Genomic DNA, 19,144 nt, shown 5'->3' on the forward strand with positions numbered 1-19,144 from the left:
ATTTAAGCAGACTGATACACAGCAAAGCGTAGCCGAGTACAGCTTGTTTCTTAATAAGAGACATGAGAGTGTAGAACTAAATAGTTCACAGTCAGTTTCCTTACTGACGTCTTTTTTCAACGTATTAGAGAAAGTAGTGTACGAATAGAGTCATGACGTATTTAATAAGAAACAAAGTATTCAGTTCACCATAGCTTGCCTCTCAAAAGGGGATGATAAAATACTTAATCATGTATTACAAGCGTTAAACAACAAAATATCATTAGAATTTGTGCTATTATTGGATTTCAGACATTTTGCATATGAGAAAAGGATAGCCACCGAGCTGTAGTTTGTAATAATACTAAGCATGACAACGCGGGAGTAAAGAAACGAAATCTGTTTATAACGTGCGCTTATACCAAGACGCGCGGCCAGCGTTTAAAAGGTACTTTTAAACACTATGACTCTCTGGGTGCAGATATTTAAAATCATTGCCGCAGCGCTTGATAGCAAGAAGCTGCGAAACAGAACAAAGAACAATTTATCTTTTGTTAGGAAAATTCTAGAGTCTTTATAGTTAGTTGTACTTCTGGTCGCCGGTATGTTAACATGTACTTTATTACCTTTGATGTTTGGTCGCCGACTTGTTAAGACGTGTTGTGTAGCACCGCTACAAGTTATATTTCATTTTGTGTGAAAAACAACGTTATCACCAAGAAAAACAAAACCGCTTTTGTAATCCTCGTGACGATAAAAAATACTTACGCGCACGCCAGGACATTTAATTTTTACAAAATATCACACATACAAAAGCAGCGATTGTTGGACTGCTCCATGTAGGAGAAAAACATAAAAATGTAAGTTTTATATTCATTGTAAATTTGTTAATGTTTATAGTTTAACGCCTTTGTTCTATGAGAATATATTGATGCTTCACTGTACAGAAAATCTATGCTTATTCTTTTCCTTAAATTAACCACAAATAATGTTTATGTTTAAATGAACTTTGTTACAGGTTCGCTCTTTATCGCGGTGTCTCGTTGTATTTGGGAGACCATTACTGTGTTCAGTTTCCGATCTGACAACCTTTTTCTACAAAATTTCACTGTTTTGTGTTTTTTTTTATTATTCAAATAGGTCCCTTAGGTAATTTCATTGAAGAGTCTGATTGCGTGAAAGCAATCCGGGTTAAGAGGTCATTTGAGAAACTATTTTCACGCAGTCAATCTGTACGTCTCCTGAACACAATCGAGAACCGACGCATCGTCGATCATTCATTAATTTTTCTCTCTTTCCAAGTCGTACCAGAAAAAAAAACGGCCAAGGAGAACTGCCGTGAGTACGCAGTCTAGTGTTAAAAGGTTGCATTCTTTATCTTGTCGGCAAACATTGCCATAAATTATCATCATCAATGTTATATTTGGTTAAATACGAAAAGCAAAAAACCTTTTAACGCTAGAAATTTCGGTGTGCTGCTTTCGATAGTCTCTTACCAAAGATATCTAATTACAAGCGTTAAATATGAAAATATCACCAAAATGTAACAGTGTTGCTAATGATTCTCTAATACAGAAGCTCTCAAACTCTTCTTCTTTCTTGCTCCTATTCGGATCCATTGTTGTTTGTAGTTAGTTTCTGTATCTCCATCTCATTTTTGGTCTATCTATTGTTCTTTTCCCAGTAAGTCTATTATTTAGTATTGTACTGGGCATTCTATTTTCATTCATTCTTGCAAGACCACGTGTCCGTCTACATCTATACTACTGGGTCTGTTTATTGAGTATTGTCGCATTAGTATTACTGAACCTTTAAGTCTTTTCCGTACGCCTTACGGCAGTTCACAAGAGTTTGAATTAATTTTTCTCTCTGTTTTCGGATCATTTATTATACTTTTACTTGAGAACGAGTCTTGATCATTAATAATCCATTATTTAATGAGTTATAACTCTTGGTAGTTATATTTAATTTATAAAAGGCTGTTTGAAGGGTGTTCTCACTATCAGCTATATGTAGGTGGTCAGCAGCAGCAAGGGTAATCGTTAGGTAATTTCCTTGCCTAATGCTACAGCTATAAAGTATGTATCTAATTACAACCGATAAATAACAAAATATCATCAAAATTTTAGTGTGTAACGCATCACATTCCTTTACGAAAGCTATCTGATTATTAAAAGCGGTAAGTTCCAGACTTTTTTGAGTCATGGAAATTGTAGAACACTGCAAGAGGAAATTATTTTGTTCACTGACGAAATCCCTAATGGAATACTTTAGGATTGAATTCTAGCTCCTGATACGTATGTAGTCGACCCTACACACCCACACCCACACACCCACACACACACACACACACACACACACACACACACACACACACACACATTTATGTGGTACTTCTCTGCGGATGGCACAATATTGCAACTGATTCTGTCAAAGAGGGATGATCAGAAAAAAATGTTGGTAATTACTTTGAAAAAGATCTTACAGTTATTCTGAACAAACAGACTCTCCTTCGAATTCTAAAACCCAGTACATTACGATGTGTACAACGTGTTCAAGCTGTGGTGTATGGGTAACGACTTCGATTATTGATGAAATCCTTTTCGGCCCCGGGTTACAAACCTGCCAACGCTTAAAGTTTGATTAGTAATCATTATAGGCCACCGAAGCCTTCCGACATAAAAGGTCACCTTCATTCTGCCTAAGAATATGTCAAAGCGGGCGGAGAAGTGGACACAGGTTCAGGGCATCCTCTTGTCCTTGGGGTGGGAAACTGCACCTAAATGCAGAAGAATCAGCAATGATAAACAGCATTAGGATACAGAAGGCAATGGAAACCACAGCATTAAATATATAAAACGCGTATACACAAGACATGTGGTCCGTAATTGAAAAAGTGGCATGATGATCTCTCCATTGGGAAGACATTCCGCAATAGCCCCCATTCGAATCTCTGGGAGGGGACTGCCAAGGGGGAGGTGACCATGAGGAAAAGACTGGACAACCTACGAAAGGATAACGTTCTACATGTTGGGTAGTGGAATGTCAGAAGTTTGAACGTAGTCCAGAAGCTTGAAAATCTGAAAAGGGAAATGCGAAGGCTTGATTTAAATACAGTAGGGGTCAATGAAATGGAATGGAAAGAAGACAAGAATTTCTGGTCATGTGAGTATAGGGTAACATAAACAGCAGCAGAAAATGACGTAATGGGTGTAGGATTCGATATGCATTGGAAGGCAGGGCAGAGTGTGTGGTACTGTGAACATTCTTATCAGAACGTACAGCAAACCAACACCGACAACGATGGTTCAGGTATACACACCGACGTGGTAAGCTCAAGATGAAGAGATACAGAAAGTGTATGACGATATAGAAAGGGTAATACAGTACGTAAAGTGAGATGAAAATCTAATAGTCATAGGAGCCTGGAATGCAGTTGTAGGGGAAGAAATAGAAGAAATGGACAGGAGAATATGGACTTGGGACAAGGCATAGAAGAAGAGAAAGTCTGATTGAGTTCTGTAACAAATTGGAGCGTATAATAGCGAATACTCTGCTCAAGAATCATAAGAGGTAGAGATCTATTTGGAAAAGACTGGGTGATATGGGAATGTTTCAGTTATATTGCAGTATGATCAGAAAGAGATTCCTAAATCAGATACAGGATTGTAAGGCGTACCCAGGATCAGATAAAGATCACAATGTAGTGGTGATGAAGAGTAGGCTTAGCCTGAAGTTTAAAACATTAGTCAGGAAGAATCAATATGCAAAGAAGTGGGATAATGAAGTACTAACGAGTAAAGAGATATGCTTAAAGTTCTCTAAGGCTGTAGAAACAGCACTAAGAAAAAATTCAGAAGGCCGTATGGTTGGAGAGGAATGGACGTCTCTAAAAAGGGGCGACCACATAACCGGAAAGTACAAAGAAGGTATCTGCGAAGAAACCATGGGTAAGAGGAGAAATTCCTCAGTTGACCAATAAAACAAGGGAGTACAAAACTTTTCTGCGAAATTCAGGGGTACGAAAATACGAGTCACACAGTAATGAAATTAATAGGAAGTGCTCCGAAGTTAAGGCAAAATGGCCGCTTGAAAAATATGAATAAATCGAAAAAGAAATGGTTGTCGGAAAGACTAACTCAGCACACAGGAAAGTTAAAGCAACCATTGGTGAAATTGAAATAAAGGGTGGTAATATTAAGAGTACAGTGCGAATTCCTGTCTTAAATGCAGAGGAGAGAGGGGTTATTTGGAAAGAGTATATCGAAGGCCTCGTTGAGGGAGAATATTTATCTAATGTGATAGAACAAGAAACAGTAGTTAATTTGAGATAGTGGATCCAATATTAGAATCAGAATTTAAAAGAGCCTTGGAGGACTTAATATCAAATAAGATAGAAGGAATAGGTAACATTCCATCATAATATCTAAATTCACTGGGGAAGTGGCAACAGAACGATTATTCACGTTTGTGTGTTGAACTATGTATATCTAATGCAAATTCTAATTTTTATTGTATTACCTTAGAGCGTAAGTGATATATCGATTACAAAGACGTATGTGGGTAACAAAGAGTTTTTGTTAGGTCACGATGTAGTGGGCAATGGTTGCTCCGGAGTAGTAGTGTTAGCGCGCCAGAGGCTGGTAGTGTCTGTTGTGATTCTCCTGAGTGGGCAGTCGGTAGCATTAAATATTCAGTGTTACGTATAAATGATTTACGGAAGAAATAAGATTTGAAGTGAAATTAATTAAGGATATGCTACAAATATCATTACGAGATTTTGATGAAGAATCTTTCTACATGTTGTTACATTGATCTAGAATAAGGTAATTAATATTCATGCGTTTTATTGCGCTTTTGCTGTATAACGAATTAGAATGAGACCAGCTTTGTACGTAACCCCAAGTTTGTTATTGTATTTTTTTGTAGAGACCATTTGTTAGCGTTAATGTAATTTTTATGGTGTGGCTTAACAATTGCAAGTCAGTTTCACAGTGATGAAAGATTTTCAAGTAAGATATTACAGCCATTCTCCTCCATCGTGTTCCGCCTCCAAATTCCAAGTCCTTTTTATCCAAACAAATTGTAAATGAGTCTCAGTCAAATATCTTGCATTTTGGTTTTTGCAAGTGTAGTTAGTTTAGCACGCCCAGAGCAAAGCAACACATTATCTAAGGAAACATCAATACGAGGTAAGAAATTTATTTCTCACTGTTTATGGACTTTCGCACAGGGACACCCTTCTTACTTACCGAGTCGCAGTAAGATCGAATAGATCTCTAATTTTCATTATCGCACACAGGTGTTAATTAGTTTGGGTTTACTGGTATTGCTTTCGTGCTAGTAGATAGATGGTTTAAAACAGGGTCTGGTAAATAAATAGATACACGTTATTAGATACACGGTCGGCACACCACTTGATATAACTGCTCTTTGTTAGATAGAAGCATCACACATAACTTTAGGCATAAACGTTACTCTAGAATGAATATTCATTTTAGTATGTAGAATGTATGAATCTGGGAAAGTTCTATCTGCCTTTCGTAAAAATATCATCCACACAATTCCGAACACTGCAAGAGCTCACAAGGCGAGAATTATCGCACAATTAGCTTAACAGCTAAAAGCATCCAAGTTGCTGACAAGAATAATATACAGAAGAATGGAAAAGAAAGTTGAGGACATGTTAGAAAATGGTCAGTTTGGCTTTGGGAAGTGTGGAGGCACCAGAGTTCAATTATGACATTGCATTTGATAACGGAAGCAAGACTAAAGATAAATGTAGACATGTTCATGTAATTTGTCGACCAGGAAAAAGCGTTGGACAATGTAAAATGGTGTAAGAGAATAAAATTCTGCGAAAATAGGGAAAGACGGGTAATATTAAACATGTGTAAGAGTTAAAAAGGAACAATGAGAGTGGAATACCAAGAACGAAGTGTACATAATAAAGGGGATTTAATACAGGGATGTAACTTTTCACCCCGACAAAAATATCGAAGAAGCACTAGAGGAAACGGAAGAAAGGTTCAGGAGAGTAGTAGGGAGGTGGGGTTTTCGGCACAACTTTGATATCAAATTGATATGCAAATTAATTAAATTGATCAATTAATTCCGGCCACCCCTACCACACACACACCATTGCCCTCGACCATGCCCACCCCATCCCCAGACGACGTGACATTTTTTTCTCAGCCTGCCACTGGGTCCCAACACACTCCAATCCTATCCACCCTCTCCCTCCCCCACTCACTCTATTGGTGGGAACTTCGAAGTCTGGCGGGAATTTCTAATTTTGGCGCGGACTTCGAGTGTTGGTGATAATTTCTTCGTCCCAGTTCTGTACCGACATCCCACCCCACCCACCACACAGGAATCGGCAGGAAATTAACATTTCCAGTACCCTCTTCAGGACTCGATCCCTGATCTTCCTAGATGAAAGCTCAAGTGCACCAACCTAACACAATTATGCCATTAGAGGCTCTCGGAACTGTCAGGAAATTAAAAATGACGGTATCCTTTCTGGGATTCGAACGCTGAATCTACTGGAAGAAAAGCCCAAGTGCACCCCTTAACACATGAAAACTGTCCAGGTGCAGGAGAGGAACGTTAGAATAGATGTACTTTATTTACTTTGGTTGTGAAAATGATGTAAAGATTGGTCCTAATTATATAATGAATCATAAAGGTCAGGCATAACTAGACAGCTATACACGTAGCATTTTACAAGTATGGCCTAAGCTTCCATTCAACCACATACCTGCATTGGATACTATGCAGAAGTCTTTTAATGATTACAGCCACTAGTGAATGTTATTCGTGGCACCCTCATATCTCTAAACGAATCTTTTTCGAACCTATCTGTTACAGCAAATCACCAATGTAGTTTTACATAGTCCCTATGCACCATGTAACTGCAGATTTTCGCGTGTAATCGTCCCAATTTAAGTCGGAACTAAGTAAAAGTGAGAGAGAGGTAAATCTACCACAATCTGCAACCCGTGTAGAAACAGAGTGAGCTGATTTATTGCTATAGGGCTATTTATTGAGCACTCGATGAAAATGGGAACGCGTGGTCGCAGTTCCGCCAACCATGTACGATGTGTAAGGTCAGCGCCAAACGAAGCCTGCTCCAGCAACACAAGGTAGTATGAAAGACAGTACACACAGTTATGGTTGTGCTTTTTATTGGGAAAATTAGGAAAATTCGCAGATACAGCAGTCCGAAGCAGATCTACGTCCATCAGGGCCCATTTACTTGTATCACACAAATATTCTATCATCATTATCCTGTACCAACGAACAGAGGAAAAATCCAAGCTATTAAAGCTCAACTTCATTTGACAGATTTTTACCGCATCTCTCTCTTCTGATACATCGAAAACAAATACCATCTGCATCCTGGCATCGATCATATGTGTCGAGCCTATTAAATATACAGGTATTGAAAGATTGGAGTCGTGGACGTCGCTTGCATAAGCCAGTGTAAAGTTTCATCGCCTGTACTGTAGAAGAACCATATCCCACAGATTATGAGTCGCAAGAGAAGGTCCCTGTTTTGTTGTTTGATACACCGCTTTATCTGCTGTAATATACACTACCATATATTTTAATTTTTTCACCATGATTTCGACATCCGTGTCAGGTTCTAAACTGACATTAACACGTTTTGGTCCATTTTCTCTCACAGAAAACTAGACATACCACGGCGAAAATGATGTTGGTGCTACTGCTCCCACGAGACTTCCTCACACTGGAAGACTGAAACAAAAGATAGTCACAACGTAAATAAACTGGAGAGGTATGAGGCATTGTGTAGCGTTTCCAAACTGCTGTCCAAAGGTGATTGATGACTTCTAGATTTAAACTTGTCATTCGCTGTGACGGGATAGCCGATGTTGCTGTGTTCCGTTTGACTGAATCCTCATATGTCTGCCATGTACAACACGATCACTGTTTCGGTGCTAGCCATCCCCGGAAGGTGTTGCCCTCTTCTCCAAGCTTCTTTCTCCATCTCAAACAAGCAATGCTCGTCGATAATTATATCGAAAAGCATAACAGTAGATGGTTGAGATGCAAAAGACACCATCGATATACTGCCATAATAAGCATCACTTTGATAGTGGTACCAATTTTAGCAATTTTTTCATAATTTCAACACTGACCAATGACGAGGCAGCATGCTTCCCAGTTCCTGTATCGTCGCTAAACAGCCCCTCCACTCCTTTGTGAGTAACATTGCGAATGTAGATAGATGATTGGGCAGTATGTCCATTCATTGTTGATTCTCGAAGTCGTACATCATCGAAGCGTACCAGACAGCGACCCACATATTTCCAGCACCTAGAGCATAATATGTAATTTACGATTTTTATCTTTGTGGATGGGAGTCACAGGGCGTTTTCGCATTCTTAGGATAGAATGAGAGACCGTAACATCTCCTTGCATTGTCTTTGACCAACGCTCCCTGTAGTACTGGCACCGATTTAATCTGATGCTGAACAGAAGTAAACCATTGCATTCCATGTTTCATGAAGATACAGCGCAAACGGAAGCTGTAATTGCTGTCCTGCACCCATCAAAGATCACAAGATTTCTCCAGATGTCGAGGAGGTTAGCAGCCCTTATCAATGTATACTATATATTTTTATTTATCCTGGCTTTTCCTGTCTGGTTTGAGAATATTAGAAAACAGGCAAATAATAATAAGTATTAATAATAGAATGTGGATAGTTTAAACAAGCTGTGGCCCTTGACAGTGGCTTTAGCGTAAAGTCCATTCATTGCATATATGACAGTGGTTGATTTTTCTGAAAATAGATCCTTATCGAACTTCGTGGTGTGAATAGACTGGTCCGTGCTGGACCTTTGATAATATTTGTTACACGAAACCATTAGCTATCCCAAAACGCAATTTAATTGCAACAACAGTTTTCTACATAAATGAAACCCAAGATTAAGTAATATCACTGTATTCGCCAAATATTTATACTAATTTAAAATAAATAGACACATTAATTCAGTTGCTGTGTGCAACTATGAGTATGCCTAATGAGATTGAGTCTCAATTAAATATAATAATGGCGGTGTGCCAAATACACTACTGGCCATTAAAATTGCTACACCAAGAAGAAATGCAGATGATAAACGGGTATTCATTGGACAAATATGTTATACTAGAACTGACATGTGATTACATTTTGACGCGATTTGGGTGCATAGATCCTGAGAAATCAGTATCCAGAACAACAACCTCTGGCCGTAATAACGGCCTTGATATGCCTGGGCATTGAGCCAAACAGAGCTTGGATAGCGTGTACAGGTACAGTTGCCCATGCAGCTTCAACACGATACCACAGTTCATCAGAGTAGTGATTAGCGTTTTGTGACGAGCCAGTTGCTCGGCCGCCATTGAAAAGACGTTTTCAAATGGTGAAAGATGTGGAGAATGTGTTGGCCAGGGCAGCAGTCGAACATTTTCTGTATCCAGAAAGGACCGTACGGGACCTGCAACATGCGGTTGTGCATTATCCTGCTGAAATGTAGGGTTTCGGAGGGATTGAATAAAGGGTAGAGCCACGGGTCGTAACACAGAGGTGACCGAGACGTATAACCAATGGCATCCCATACTATTACACCGGGTGATACGCCAGTATGGGGATGACGAATACACACTTCCAATGTGAGTTCACCGCCATGCCACCAAACACGGATGGGACCATCATGATGCTGTAAACGGAACCTGGATCCATCCGAAAAAATGAAGTTTCGCCATTCGTGCACTAGGTTCGTCGTTGAGTACACCATCGCAGGTGCTCCTGTCTGTAATGCAGCGTCAAGGGTAACCGCAGAGCTGGTAGTCCATGCTGCTGCAAACGTCATCGAATTGTTCGTGCAGATAGTTTTTGTCTTGCAAATGTCCCCATCTGTTGACTCAGGAATCCAGACGTGGCTGCACGATCCGTTACAGCCATGCGGATAAGATGCCTGTTATCTCGACTGCTAGTGATACGAGGCCGTTGGGATCCAGCACGGCGTACCGTATTACCCTCCTGAACCCATCAATTAGACATTGGATCTCGACCAACACGAGCAGCAATGTCGCGACACGATAAACCGCAATCGCGATAGGCTACAATCCGACCTTTATCGAAATCGGAAACGTGATGGTACGCATTTCTCCTCCTTACACGAGGCATCACAACAACGTACCGAGCGAGGTGGCGCAGTGGTTAGACACTAGACTAGCATTCGGGAGGACGACGGTTCAATCCCGCGTCCGGCCATCCTGATTTAGGTTTTCCGTGATTTCCCTAAATCGCTCCAGGCAAATGCAGGGATGGTTCCTTTCAAAGGGCACGGCCGACTTCCTTCCCCGTCCTTCCCTAATCCGATGAGACCGATGACTCGCTGTCTGGTCTCCTTCGCGAAACCAACCAACCAACAACGTTTTACCAGGCAACGCCGATCAACTGCTGTTTGTGTATGAGAAATCGGTTGGAAACGTTCCTCACGTCAGCCGGTTGTGGGTGTCGCCACCGGTGCCAAACTTGTGTGAATGCTATGAAAAGCTAATCATTTGCATATCACAGCATCTTCTTCCTGTCGGTTGAATTTCGCGTCTGTAGCACGCCTTCTTCGTTCCGTAGCTCTTTTAATGGTCAGTATTGTAATTATCTGCAGCGATGGCAGCCGATCAGGACTGCTTCAGGAACTAAAATGTTTCCGTCTCCTCTGCAAGACAATTGAAATGCGTGATTATTCTAAAGTTTCAGTGGTTGCGAGCCACAATCCCCACAAACGCTTATACTAATTAATATCTTATGTAATTCTTTATTTATATTCACAACCCATAACTATGTTTTTGCAATATATCCACACCCGTCCTGCAAATGTGCCTTTAAAGTATCATACTGCTGTGATGGTATAACAGACGGTTAAGGACAAGAAACGGGTGGTTTATATGCATGATTGAGCTCCGGGCGGAGTTTACAACATTTTACGTAAAGCAACTGCGCTATCAACTCTAAAGTATAGCTCTGCTGTCTGGGGTCACTCCCAAGAAGGTACTGGTAAGAGAGACAGAACACATGCATTCCTAAGGCTACAAGGTTCTGCATTTAAAACACCTTATAATGTCAGACCGTTGCAGGTTCCGACGTATTAGTCATATGGAATGCAACGCTGCTACTGTCCCAATGTAAGAAACATATTTCCAGCTCATTTCATACGATCTCCTTGCAGGTTTCTCAACGATAAACTACGGTGGCCAACCGTAAAATGAAAAACTACTTTAAATCATCGATTCCTTGTGATACACGTACAAAACAGCTTTCCAGAGGTGTATGGCGCCCGCTGTTCACACCAGATCACGGTTCAGAAATTGGACAATGCTCGCTTCAGTCCCATATAAAATGATTATTAGTAACGGAGAATGCCTCTTACAAAGAAAGAGACCAACGCATAGCAGCGGTGTTCGACATGTGAAATCACACATCATTCCGCCACTAACTCTGTACACAGGACGTCTGACAAGCACATCTACACACAGTGATTATAGTACTTCACAAACACCTGTCACTAAGCTAGAATCACGGTAGTTATGAAACTGAAGACTCTATTTTATGTCCAAGATGCGGCAGGGGAACGGCGTACGTCGCATAAATCTTCGTTCGTCTAGAGGAATGCGTCGAAACAAGATGGAAGTCCTCTGATGACAGAGAGGTTTGCTGTTAACGATCGCAAGTAGACAGTGCTCTATGCCACACACAGAGCATGCAGCTGTATGCGAGTCGAATGCAGATTATGTCACACAAGTGATGGAACCCCCAGAACAACGGAAGAAATTGGCAAATGATTTGCAGCAACATGTCCCTCTATCTCTAGAATTCAACGTCTGTCCACCATTAAATCCTATCTCGTTACAACTCCGTCTCATCCAATCACTCCATCCACTCTCTGTCATCCTTTAACGCATGTGCAACTAAGTGTACATGCAGTTGGTTCTCTTTTTTCCAGGAAAGTATCAAAGGCAGCATTCAGCTCGCGTGTATCACTATTACTTCAATAGAAATACAGTAGAATGTTGCCTCGGCGAAAAATAAAATACTGTGTCCCCGGTTCCCGGTGCTTCCATCTCAACGTTTTCTCGCGTTGACCTCACTGTCGTATACTCGATCCCATGTATAAGATTGTTCTGCACCAATTATAAGACACGCAAGTACTCCCTCAATTTCACCACATTTCGGCGAATTTTTCCCCAATTTATACATATTTTCCGTTATTTTTCGTGCGTACCTCCCACCACATATTTTGCAGTTGGAGCAAGTTTGCTCAGTCTTCTGTATGTCAGTGTCTATGCAGGTGTCGCAGCAGGTTCCCATGATGTCCTCTTCCCAGTGGTCGTTTGAACTTCGAACAACTTCGAACATTGAACAGATTTCCGTACGTAACACGTGAGCGATCCACCTTCGAGCCATATCACAGATATGACAGGTAGTGGATCAGCATCACAATATCGCTCAGGATATAACGTGCTGCGGATCCAGCTTCAAATCCTGTTCCGGACGTGGCATATTTTTGATCCGCATGCGGGGAAATTAGTATTTGCATGTCTTATGAATAGTGCAGCACTATTGTGCATGGAAACGAGCATACGAGAGCAAGGGAATACGAGAAAACGTTGAGATGGAAGCACCGGGACTTCGGGAAACAGTGTTTTATTCGTTGTCGAGGCAACATTCTACTGTATGTCTGCTGAGGTGATAGTGATAACACGTGAGTTGAATGCTGTCTTTGATGCTTTCCTTGAAGAAAGAGAACCATTCACCTCTAAGCTTCCTTGCACACGCGTTAAAGAATGACAGAGAGTGGTAGGAGTGAGCGGAAGAGATGGAGTTGTAACGAGGGAGGATTTAATGGTAGACAGATGGTGCAGTCTAGAGAGAGAGACCGGTTGCTGCAGGTCATTTTATCATTCTTTTGTTTTTCTGTTGGGATGAATCACTTGTGTGTCATAATCTCCCTTCACCTCGCATAAAAATGCGTTTTCTGTGTGTGACTTACAGCTGTGTCTACTTGCGATCGTTAACAGTAAACCCTCTCGGTTATCAGAGGACTTCCATCCTGTTTCGTTACATTCCTCCAGACGAACGAAGATTAGTAACAGTATTTTGTTCCCTACGACTAAAAGGTCGAAACCTGCGTCGATCTCACATTATAGCATGTTTCAAGTGCAGAAACTTCTAGCGTTGGTAGCGCATGTGTTTATGTTCTCTCTTACCAATAGTTTCCTGGGAATAATCCCAGATAACAGAACAACAGCATTGATAGTGCAGTTGACTTAAATAAAATGTTGCTAAATCCGCCAGTCTGGAGCTCCATCATGCATAAAAATCATATGTTTCTTGTTCATAACCATCTGTTACATCATCACAGCAATTGCATATCTACTATATAGCGATAAGGGTGAAAGGCGTCTACTGGGGCACATTTTGGTGGCACGAGAACAAGATAAGAATATTAATAAATTAAAGTGGAACTAATATACTATGAAAGATGAATGTCACTGATAGGCTCTATAACGGGGATCGCTGACTGTGCTAGACCGTAGAGCCAAAGATACTGTACTGCTTTGTGGGAGTAAGAGAGCGCTGGGCACAGAGTTGTAGGTAGCTGTCTGTGAGGGAAAGACGATGGCGTAGGCAGTTTTGTGGTGTGCTGTGTGGAGCCACCAAGAGTTAGATTAGTGTAGGTATGTCAATACTGTTGTATATGGAAAAAGAAGTCTTCATGGAAATAAGGTAAACGTGTTAAATAACTATGATTTCTGTGTTTACCAGCGCATTAGTATAAATGAGTTGTCTGATAATTTGTAATTGCTGAGTAACCCAAGAATGTACGTAAAATGTTTAGAGTAAAAGACTAGTTAGATATTTCATTTCTGTAGTGCTTTTAAGATTTGTTGACAGAGCTATGTGTAATTTGATGATTTGAATTTATGTTGGATTATTCAAGTTAGATAATACATGCTGTTTAAACCTCATTGTTTGTGAATCAATTATGAGTAATGTAGCATCAATTGTCAGATGTTTTTGAAAAGCCAAAGTTAACTTGCAATATAACTTTGCTAAAAAACTGAGTGTTGATAATTCACCATAATCAGTACCGCCTCCCAGTCCAGATCAAATATTTTTTAAAGAAGATGAATTTTCTTAAATATTCTCTGTTATCAGAAAAAAGAGTTTCATGTGCATTTCAAGTGTTATGGCCAGCATTGCACACTAGTGAGCCTGTAGCTAACATCCATATTCATTGTAAGAGACCAGAATATATCGCGTTCACCGTTGCTGCTCTAGAGGTAGGACAGTTGTATTTGATATTTGCACAGGGACCAAACATATCACTTTTTAACAGGGCCAGACGATTCAGTATCGAAGGAGCTGAATGTATTCTGCAGTGACTATTTCTTTATTGGTATTAGGAGTTGCATTGCCCAAACGATTCGTATTAAGTTTTGCTAACAACAACACAGAATAAGCACACCACCAGCAGTTTCAAAATGTTACACAGTAATTCGAGTTCAGTATCCATTCCACAGTTCGGACATTCATTCAACATAATCGTAAAGCTTTTGTTATTACATTAATACAAAGGACGCTACAAGGGGTGATAACTTCCTCGGCATTCTCGTACCTGGAGAAATCTTGTGCTCTTGGATGGGTGGGGGACAGCGGCTACAGCTTCGGTTCGCACTGTTCCTTCACGAAACGTAGAATGTAGTGGTCTACTTCTGACTAGCTGCACATGACATTGGTGCCAGTGCTGCAGGGAGCGTTGATCAGAGACAATGCGAAGAGATCTTTCGGCCTCAATCTTTACCCTAAGAATGCGATACTAACCTGTGACTCCTATCAACTTAAAGAAGGGTCATAAATTGCGTACAATGATCGACGTGCTAGAGATATGTAGGTCGCTGTCTGGTACTCTTTGGAGTAGACGTCGAAAACTGACAATGTATGAACGTACTGCACAGTCATCTACGTACATCCGTAATTTTACTCGGAAAGTAATGGAGGAGCGATTAACAATAACACAGAAATTAGGAAACATGCTGCCGCGTCGTGGTCGGTGTTGAAACTGTCATAAAATTGCCAAAATTGATCACACTATCAACTTTGATGCTTATCATTGAAGTACATCAGCAGTGTCTTTTCCATCCCAATTATCCACTGGTACGCTGTTGACTACTACACAATGATTGACTGACATTGCTTGTTTGAGATGGAGAGAGAGTCTTGGTGGAGGGGGCAACACCATCCAAGGACGGCCAGCACTGAAACAGTGATAATGTACATGGCAGCAATATGAGGAATCAATCAAATGGAACACAGCGCCAGCAGCTATGCCCTCACTGTGAACGATGTGCTTAAATGTAGAGGTCGTCAGTCACCTTGGGACAGTAGTTTGGAAACGCTCCACAATGAATCACAACTCTTCCAGTTTCCTTGTGTGTCCGTGCTCTCTAGTGAGAGCAGAAGCACCATCATTTACACCGTTCGATGTCTAGTTATCTGTGAGAGAAAACAGACCAAAATGCGTTTATATCAGTTTAGAACCCGACACAGACGTCGAAGTCGTGGCAGAAGAAACAAAAAAGCGTGTTACAGCAGAAATAACTGTGTATCAAACAACGAAACAGGGATCTCTCTTGCCTGATAATCTGTAGGAGATGGTCCTCGTACAGTACAGGCGATAAGACTTGACACTGGCCTGTGCAAGCAACGTCCATCACTCGCTGCTTGGTCGAATGGTTCAATACCTGTATATTTAGTGGGTTCACTGCATATGATCGTTGCCACCATGTAGACAGTATTTGTTTTCTATATATCAGAAGAGAGAGAGAGATGCGGTAAAAATCTATCGGATGCCGTTAGCAGAGATTTCATAGTTTGGAGTTTTCCTCTGTTCAGTGGTACAGAATAATGATCATAGAACGTTTGTGTGGTAGACATGAAAGGACCCTGTGTGATGCGGATCTGCTTTGGACCGCTGTACCTGCGAGTCTCCCTAATTTTCCCAGTAAGAAACACCACTGTAACTGTTCGTACTGTCTTATATACTACCTTGTGTTGCAGGAGCAGGCTTCGTTTGGCGCACACATTACATATCGTAAATAGTTAGTGGAGCTACGACAACATGTTCCAGCCGGCCGCGGTGGTCTCGCGGTTAAGGCGCTCAGTCCGGAACCGCGCGACTGCTACGGTCGCAGGTTCGAATCCTGCCTCGGGCATGGATGTGTGTGATGTCCTTAGGTTAGTTAGGTTTGAGTAGTTCTAAGTTCTAGGGGACTGATGACCACAGATGTTAAGTCCCATAGTGCTCAGAGCCATTTGAACCACAACATGTTCCCATTTCCACCATGTGGTAAAAACACTGTACTATACCATTAACTCAGGTCACTCTGTTCCTACATGAGTTGGAAAATATGTTAGATACAGCTCTTTTTGACTTCTGCTCAGTTCCGGCTTATACTGCGGCGCCCATATACATAAAGCTGCAGGGATGGCGGAGCAATTTGAGGAACAGTTACAAGATGCATAGGGACTATCTAAAACCAAGTTGTAATTTTACTGTAACAGATAGGTTCGAAAAAGGTGACTCGTGTCAAGAAATTAGAGTGCCACGAATATCATTCACTAGTGGCTGTAATCATTAAAACACTACTCCTTATGATCCAATGCAGGTGTGTGTTTGAATGGAAAGATGTGATTCCAAATCACAGACAGCATTTCTACCGGAAAGCATAACAACAGAGATCTGAAAAGTTAGTACACATTTCTTACGATCTCAATGAGCACACCATCTACTGATGTGATCATTCTTAATCAAACATCACCTATAACACAGTGGATATATCGCAGAACCTGTGACATGGTATCGAGACAGAATCCATTACAAATCTTGGAGAAATATCTAGCATCAGCATGAAGGAGTTGCAAATACCGGCTTCGTAGCACGTTCCTCAGCCGTATCAATTTCTAAAGTCAGTGATTTTATTACGAGTTTACACCGTGAGCAACGTGTAACAGCATTGTCAGTCAGTTAATACGCACTCCGGCCATCATCGTCTATATTCAATATCGAGTTATTTGTGTGGAAAAACCACCTCACTCGGAGGTAATGCCATACCTAGCTGTATATGGCTTGCATAGTTTTTAACAGGGATATCGTTAGTGATACTTGTGAGCACTTGTAGAACCAAGACCCCATGTGACAGTAACATGGCCGTTGCGATCGTTTTTTTAACATCTGGTGGCTTGTAAGACGATTACGCCTCTAAAACACATTGTTACCACATGCAAGGAAAAAACATATGAGACATGTCCACCCATCGCTGTTTTTTGCTCATTATTGTTTCGTATCGCCAGCATTCAGTTACTGGTGAAGTATTATACTTACAAGGGATCCTCCCCGTCGCACCCCCCTCAGATTTAGTTATAAGTTGGCACAGTGGATAGGCCTTGAAAAACTGAACACAGATCAATTGAGAAAACAGGAAGAAGTTGTGTGGAACTGTGAAAAAATAAGCAAAATATACAAACTGAGCAGTTCACGGTAAAATATAGAACATCACGGACAGTAAGTTCGCATGAGCGCTATGGTCTCGTGGTAACGTGGGCAGCTGCGTAATGAAAGGTCTTTGGTTCAAATCTTTCAATGAGTGAAAATTTTTATTTTTTATTTTCAGTTTATGTGACAAACTCTGATGTTGTCATCACTTTTTTGAGAGTGATTATCACATCCACATGAAAACCTAAATCGGGCAAGGTAGAGGAATCGCCAAGTGTACAAGTTAGGTGGGTCGACAACATATTCCTGTCATGTGACGCACATGCCGTCACCAGTGTCGTAAAGAATATATCAGATGTGTTTTCCTGTGGAGGAATAGGTTGACCTATGACCTTGCGATCAAATGTTTTCAGTTCCCATTGGAGAGGCACGTCCTTTCGTCTACTAATCGCACGGTTTTGCGATGCGGTCGCAAAACACAGACACTAAACTTATTACAGTGAACAGAGACGTCAATGAACGAACGGACAGATAATAACTATGCAAAAATAAATAAAGTAAAATTTTCACTTCAGGGAAGACTTGAACCAAGGACCTCTCGTTCAGAAGCTGCTCACGCTACCACGGGACCACGGCGCTCCTGGGCTCAGATTGTGCATTATGTTGTCTATTTGACCCTTGGACTACTCAGTTTGTATATTTTGCTTAATTTTTCACAGTTCCACACAACCTCTTCCTGTTTTCTCAACTGATCTGTGTGCAGTTTATCAAGGCCTATCCACTGTGCCAACTTATAACTAAATCTGAGGGGGGTGCGATGGGGAGGTTCCCTTGTTAGTAGTAGTAGGGGATATGTGATAGATTCGCTTTGAGCAGCAGGCTTATACAGTATGTGGGTATTCCGACATGTGAAAAGAAAATGACTGTGTCCTGTCGTAAGGGAAGGTGTGGATTTGACGTGGAAAACTGCGATAGCTGTAACGGGAATGAAAGATTTTTACACAGATTATGAAGGAACTATATAGTTTGCTGGATGTGGTCTTCCAGTACAGACAACAAAATATTATGCTGATCTGCGCAAAGGACTTCGAGCCTGGCCTCCAGTTCCAAAGAAGCTATACGGTATGTATGTAATGTGCTCAATGACAACACACACGGCTCTGAGCACAATGCGACTTAACTTCTGAGGTCATCAGTCGCCTAGAACTTAGAACTAATTAAACCTAACTAACCTAAGGACATCACACATATCCATGCCCGAGGCAGGATTCGAACCTGCGACCGTAGCGGTCACGCGGTTCCAGACTGAAGCGCCTTTAACTGCACGGCCACACCGGCCGGCTCAATGACAACACACAGACGGTAATTGTCTTTCGATATATTGGGAGAAAGATGTGGTAAAGTGTTACAACAGGTTCTATTACAAGGAATGCTAAGACTGGTTATAGTTGGGATGCAGACAGTCCTCTCAAAACTACACCAATTTTGCTCATACTATGTTCAGGGCGCTCTGAGCATAGTATTGTGGGAAAGTAGAGCAGACCACCGGTTCCGGCTTTGACTTATTGTTCCATCGTTGCATTTAGTTTATCGG

Source organism: Schistocerca piceifrons, chromosome 6 (assembly GCF_021461385.2).
Source record: "Schistocerca piceifrons isolate TAMUIC-IGC-003096 chromosome 6, iqSchPice1.1, whole genome shotgun sequence".
NCBI classification, from domain to species: Eukaryota; Metazoa; Arthropoda; class Insecta; order Orthoptera; family Acrididae; genus Schistocerca; species Schistocerca piceifrons.